At 25.5% G+C, this 7,039-nt stretch overlaps 1 long non-coding RNA gene across 4 annotated transcripts in view; it reads right to left on the bottom strand.

Moving 5' to 3' along the window:
- Window positions 1–5,572: 5,572 nt before the first annotated feature.
- LOC126899089 (uncharacterized) overlaps window positions 5,573–7,039 on the bottom strand; it is a 10,359-nt gene continuing 8,892 nt past the window's right edge. For 2 of the 4 annotated variants that reach the window (XR_007702472.1, XR_007702473.1), the window contains exon 3: window positions 5,573–6,055. This is a non-coding gene — a long non-coding RNA (uncharacterized LOC126899089). Of the gene's footprint in view, window positions 6,056–6,128; window positions 6,317–7,039 lie in introns of all 4 variants that reach the window. The other 2 variants (XR_007702474.1, XR_007702477.1) reach the window with 2 other exon arrangements.

Here is a 7,039-nt window from a genome sequence, read left to right on the forward strand (position 1 = left end):
ATAAAATTCTATATCATTAATGGTTTAAAATGTATTTGACATTTTATTACCATTAAATACTTATACTTTATCTATAAAATGTATATTTTAATTTTAATCATTATTTTAGAAATAATAATTTTTCTATTAAATTCATCAATTTCTGCAGTAAAAAATAATTTAACTTATGCAAAAGTCAATTATACTATTTTTGTATAGAGGAATCAATGATTGTAAAAACATGAGTTTCAATGATCATTTTATAGAGCTATGTTCTAGTCATGTGTTTCTGCTAAGCTCATAAATAATATAATTTATACAAATTTTACTGTAAAAATTGCAATAGATAAATGACACTAAGAAGAAAAAAAAACACCAAAGAAGAATTTCGCAAAATTAGTCAATCCTCTAAATGTTAATGGGCTACCCCTTTGTTGTATACCTAATAATAAACACCTTGAAAATAAAAAATTTGAGGTAGAACGAATATACGCACAATAAATTGATAAAAAAAAGCATAAATTACTAAAACCATGAAGTTTTTGTTTAAATATTGTAAATAATATATCTATATTCTAAGATTATCACTGTAATCAGAGATGTATGAAATTAACTCATTACCACCAAAGGCGTAAAGCATTTGAGTAAATGTATTTGAATAAAAGTATTCAAATACTTTCATTGGTATTGAATAGTATTTTTAAATACATTTAATAAAAAGTATCTGAGTAGTATTTTAAATACAATTATTTAGTATTTAATACTGTTTAATATTCAGTACTATTAATATACTTTTTTTTTTTTAATTTGCTAACCGTAACACAGCAAGCAAATTAAACTCAGTCAAAATGAAAATTGAGAATAATTCTCTGTTATTTTATATGTTACATTATAGTATAACATAATTATTGTGCTTATCTAAATGCTATTATGTATACATCTATTTTTAATACATCAGTTGAACCTACAATAGCCTATTGCAGGTTCAAATGATTTACTCTATTGTCAATAAGACATACTTTACAGGTTTTTACACGTGTACTAATATTTATTTTTTTCACTGATTAGTCTCCAATAATTAATTTTATTTACCTCTAACAAAAAATATCGAAAATAATAAATGAGTTCTCTTAATTTAAGAGTACTCAATATTTGACTCAAATTACCCTCTTGGTAATTATTTAGGTGGAACCTTTTGCTCTTAGTTAAAATAAAAACATTATTATTATTTTTTAATTGTATTCTTAGTATTTGAAATACTTTTGTAAAGTAATTGAGTATTACTCAAATACTTTTGTATGAAAAGTATTCAAATAGTATTTTAAATACATTTTTTTTTAAATATTTGAATATTATTTAAAATACTTTTTAAAAGTATTTTTTACAACTATGATAACAACCTTATGAAGGAAAGAATCGCTGGTTTGTGAAAACACGTAGTAAGGATTAATGTTAATCACGTACTTACAGAATGTAGAAAACATGCTGAAGAACGGTAAAAACTCGAATCTATCAATACATCTGAAAACAATTTTAGGGTCTGATCCAGAAGACAATACAAATCTGGTCGAACAGATCTAACTGACAACTTATTTTATCTGTACACCCTGCTTATGTTGTATTTTTTATACTTTGTCAAAGAATTGTGTGTTATTTTTTAATTTTTAGATCATATATGATCTACATAAAATTGTATACTTTTTTTAATCAATTTTCATACTATATTTAAAATAATTTTAAAGTTATTTTTCGCAAATACAAAAAATATTTTGAAAATCAAGTTTTTTAAGATTTTATAATATCAATTGTAAAGAAAATGTTGAAAGTTTTACTTCAAATCAGAGGTTTGCACCTCTGGGATATTTTTCTGTGTGCGTCCTTAAGTATATTAATTATATAAAGAACTTTTTTCCATAATTTTTCAAATGTTCCTTATGACTACTAAAAAAAAAACAAGAATTTAGTAGTACATTTATATTCTGAGAAAATCCAATTTAAAACATGTATTTTTCGTTGAATTAAATGAATATTATTAACGTTCAATTATAAAGTTAAATCCAATCGTAAATCGCCGCTTTGTTTTTAATTGTTATAAGGTTAACATGTTACTCTTAAAATCATAAATTATATTTTAGGTCATCTAGAAGTAATATTTTCAAGAATATGTTCAATAATATATAAGTCACTTCGAGAAAAAACTAAAGTCTTTCAATACACTTATCTACCATTATTATTTGCAAAATATTATAAATTAAAATTAAGATTTATATGTTAGGGTTCCTTGCAAATCTAATTTTTGGCAGAATTGTTTTTAATATCAACTAATACATTTGTCACGCTTAGCCAAAACATTTTCACGCCTATAACGTCTATATTATATGTTTAAAATTAAGAATTAAAATGTAGAATAATGAAATAATAGAATTTAATTTAAAAGCTTAGTATTGCTGTGTATACTAAAAGAGTGGTTAGGCACCAACATTCATTATTAAGGTCAACGAGATAAGGTTATTAGGACATTAGATAAATTTCCTCTGTTCTATAATACAACAAGCGAGATTGAATTTTGTTAAAGGGAGCAATGCTGTTGTTTAGAGTACTAAATGCAGAGTTTGTAAAAATAAAGCTCACCAAAATATATATTTGGAAAAAAATTCAATTTTTTATTCATTTTTGTCTGTTAATATACAAATATTTTAGTTATCCTATAAAAATAATACCTAATGTCATGGCGGTTTTTTATGCTTTAAAACCAAGTTTTGTCAATCCTGGTCAGTGGCGTACACAGCAATTAAATTTGGGGTGGGGAGTTTGAAATTTAAAGAAAATCAGATGTGACACTGCCCATATTATTTGCTCACGAAAATTCCTGTTTTCGATTACTTATTGTGGAAATATTTATACTATGATCTTTTTTATTGTTATTACTTATTGTTTATCGTCTAACATTGTCGCCTAGTTTATAATTTTTTTTTTTTGGTGGGGGGTCAACCCCCCACCATGTGTACACCAGTGATCCTGGTTAAATGATTAATTTCTAAACTAATTGGATCCAGATCCAATTCGGTAATATTCGGAAATCTGGTTTCTTTTTCTTATCAGTATTTTGAGTAATTTATAATAAAGTTCAAATTAAATTTCTTTTGGTATGATATATTTTATTATAAAGTAAATAATCAAAAACATAAAACTACAATTTATATTAAGTTAAAATTTTTTTGAGTATAGTATATGCCAGCACGTTTTAATTCGTTGAACTTATGTTGTTCTTGTTTATACTAGCGATGATCTTAAATAGTGATAGGCACTATAGAATATATTTGACTACCGGATATATTCGATAGTCTTTTATAAACTATCGAACTACCGGATACAAACTATTTTATATTGTACTCTATAGTTTGATAACCAAAAATATTAAATCATGCAAATTTGCATTCAAATATGATATTTATCGTTTTATTTAGTTATTTTAACCGTATATGCTGAATTGTAAGAACAGTTATAGAAATGAATGTTGAAGGAAGAAGAGGTAGAGGAAGACCAAAAAATAGATGGAGGAATGCTATTGAATGCGATTTGAGAACAGCTGATGTGAGCATAAATGATGTGGGAGATCGTGTCAAATGGAAGTTTAGGATAAGGGTGGCCGACCCCAAGTAAGAGGAAGAAGAACCATTATATGCTGAATTGTTGATAATAAATACTATCGTAAAACATTCGTTTCTGCCGATAGTTTTAGACTATCGGTAGTATTCACTCAGTAGTGCTCATCATTAGTTTAAACTTAGTTTTATCTTATAAGACAAAAATATTGATGTGAAGTTTGGAGAATAGAATGATCGTGTACAATATTTACAGTTCGGATAATCAAAGTTCTACTGTAAATAAAAAAAAGTAACCAAAAGAACAAAGTTTCTTTGTAATTAAATTATTTTTTTATTATAAAAGTAATATAACTCCAATACTTGATATTTCAAGTAGTTTAATTTCTAATCTATTGAGTAATTTATAATTTAATAACAAAAAAAAAGTAATTTTCTCAACACGTTCATAATAAATTTTAATCATCTTGCCTTTGCCACATTTTTTTTAAATTAAAATGAAATTCAGCGTTTGGAACATTCATTGAAAAATTAACACGTTAATTAGAATATTTTTAAATGTTTACTTCCAGTATATATATAATTGCCATTACCATAAACGAATCAATTAAAATTTTTATAAAAATAATATAAAAGTCATATTTTTAGTGGCGTGAAGGGGTTAGTTATAGAAGGGTACATAAATAAAAACTTACTAAAATTTACTAGGTATATAAGTAGTGTATCTATTATACAAATTCATATTTTTCAAATTATAGTCATTTATTTCTTTCGGCAGTATCAATAGTAGAGTGTGCCTGTTAACTTCGATGCTGAGAAGGTATTAATTTTACTATAATGTGTATTTTTTGTGTCTGTGAACGCTCAATCTCAGATCTCGCTAGACCAATTTTGATGAACAATACGTCAAAAGATCACATATCGTATCTAGTCGAAAATTGAAAAAAATTTCCTCGTTCCTCGTAAACGGGGGTAATCCCCAAAAATATTACAAATTTAAAAATTCCTAATTTTCGACATTTTTTTCAATTTTTTTGACTTAAAATTACCATAACTTTAATAAAAATAACCAAATCAATATAATTTTTTTTATAGATATTTTAGGTATTTACCTATCATTTGATATATTTTTGTGAACATTTGACCATTTACCAGCCCACAGGAAAGGTTTCATAATGGCAACTTTTTCAACTTAACTTTTGAAAATGTTTCGAAAATACTGACACTTTTATATATACCTTAAATTAAAGCTTATGTAATATACTTTACTTAAAACAAAAAAAATTTTACCTCTGGACTTGTCTCCATAGTTTTTACTATGAACATCAAGGTTAAAGAAAAACGAACGATTTCCGTGAAAATATTCTCGGTTTTATAATTTTAAATTTATATTGCTATAACTTTTGGGAAAAAAGTATGGATCAATATTATTATTTTTTTATAAACAATTTTTATATACGTCTTTCATCTGACACATTTTTTTTTTAAATAGAATCATATCCCTTTGTCTATATGGTGAAAAAATGACTATCATATTTAAAAATATGCTATTTTTTTGTTAAAATTCGATACAAAGCTGAGAGGGTATTTTTTTGTAATTATCATTTATTTTCTCTGCTTTAACTGGACCAATTTTTTTCAACGATACGTCAAATGATTACAATTCGTATCTAGTTGAAGATATTACCCTCAAAAATGGAAACAAAATTCTAATTTATCAATTAAATAGTTACTTATCCCATATTCTCCATACAGACAATTAAAATCATTCATTTATAATGTTTTCAAAGTATTTATTGACGAATCAAGTTTGATATGATAGGTTTCAACTACAAAATTAAATAATTTTACTTAGTAATTTAATAATTTTTTTATTCTATTTGTGTGTGCTACTACTAGACTATAATATTCCAAATAAATTTATTTACTATAATTATTATTTATTCATATATTTTAATTATAAATTAAATAACTAATCGGGATAAAATTAAGGGAATAAGGGTTATTTTTGATTTTGAAATAATCTACCAATTTCTTAAAATTAAACACTATCCATAGATTTGCATCGAAGTGTTTCTTATGTGATATTAATCACTGTCAGATATTATCTATACTTGTGCCAACTATGCCACGACCCCACTGTGCTACCGTTTTTTTAATTGTATTTGTGTGTGCTACTACCAGTCTATAATATTTCAAATTTTTTAGTAACATGATGCTATTATAAAGGATTTCTAATAAATTTTTTTTGAATATACACAAAGCGATTTCACCACAACTGCAATTTCTCATTAGATACTGAGTAATTTTTAACTAGTTGCAGCAGGTAAACAATGCATTAATACTTAGCATGTTTTTAACACGATTACGTTTTAAACGTCAATAATATGAAATATTTATTTTCATTTTCATTATGCCAATTCGACATTAGTTCGTAGTGATCATATTATTCTTAATTATGCGTGAATGGCCTAAAATTGTTCAAATTCATTAAAAATGTGAATTTCGTTTCATAATTTTCTAACTAAGTTAAAATAATATTACACAACTTGACTTTACATGATATTCCTCATACAAAAATCGAACCAAATTATTTTTGACAGTAAATTGGAAGCATTGTTACATTTCATTGAATTTTTGTCTACTTCTAAAAGTATATTTGGTGTACAATTCATATTTGTCTCACGACTTGTGAGACCCATGAATGCAACTTGTGAGGGTGTTGCAGCACCCTAAAATAAACAATTTTAAACATCTTTGTGGTTATTTTTATAATTAAATATGTACGGCAATAAGGCGAAATAAAAAATTATATTAATATAAGTTTATTAGAAAACAATTTNGCAATAAGGCGAAATAAAAAATTATATTAATATAAGTTTATTAGAAAACAATTTTTTGTTATGTAAGTGGTTGAATGGGTCCGATGATATGGGCAATTGTCCCCGAGATATATTTCTTTATTGTCTATAATATTTTTTAAGGGGCTATTTTTAACCTATCTTAATATCTTCACCTAGGTGAAGTCTCAAATAAGCCTTTGTCTGGTCAGTAATTATTTAAGAAATGTTACTCAGGGGTGTTTGGGCTCCCCCCCATGGGTTTGTGAGCATAATATAATCTCAGCACTCCCAGAATTTTTGCCTTGTTGCGCCTGTGAACACACCCATTAATATCTGCTTCACTAATCTACTTTTAGTATAATTGTCCGTGGCTTAAAGAATATTTATTTAAAACCAGTCATTTACCCACATAATTTTGAGTAAGAAAACCTCCTTATAGTTTTACTACAAATAAAAAATCTGTATTGTGGAAAACATATTTTTGAAATGCTTCCAACTTAGGATTCTCACTAAATCAATAGATTATAATAAGAAAAAATAAATAAAACAATATAAAATAAAAAACTAATAATATAATTTATTGACGTTTATTAGTTTTTAGAATGACATTAG

The sequence above is a fragment of the Daktulosphaira vitifoliae genome, unplaced genomic scaffold (genome assembly GCF_025091365.1).
Source record: "Daktulosphaira vitifoliae isolate Bord-2020 unplaced genomic scaffold, ASM2509136v1 Scaffold_2, whole genome shotgun sequence".
In the NCBI taxonomy this organism is placed as follows: Eukaryota; Metazoa; Arthropoda; class Insecta; order Hemiptera; family Phylloxeridae; genus Daktulosphaira; species Daktulosphaira vitifoliae.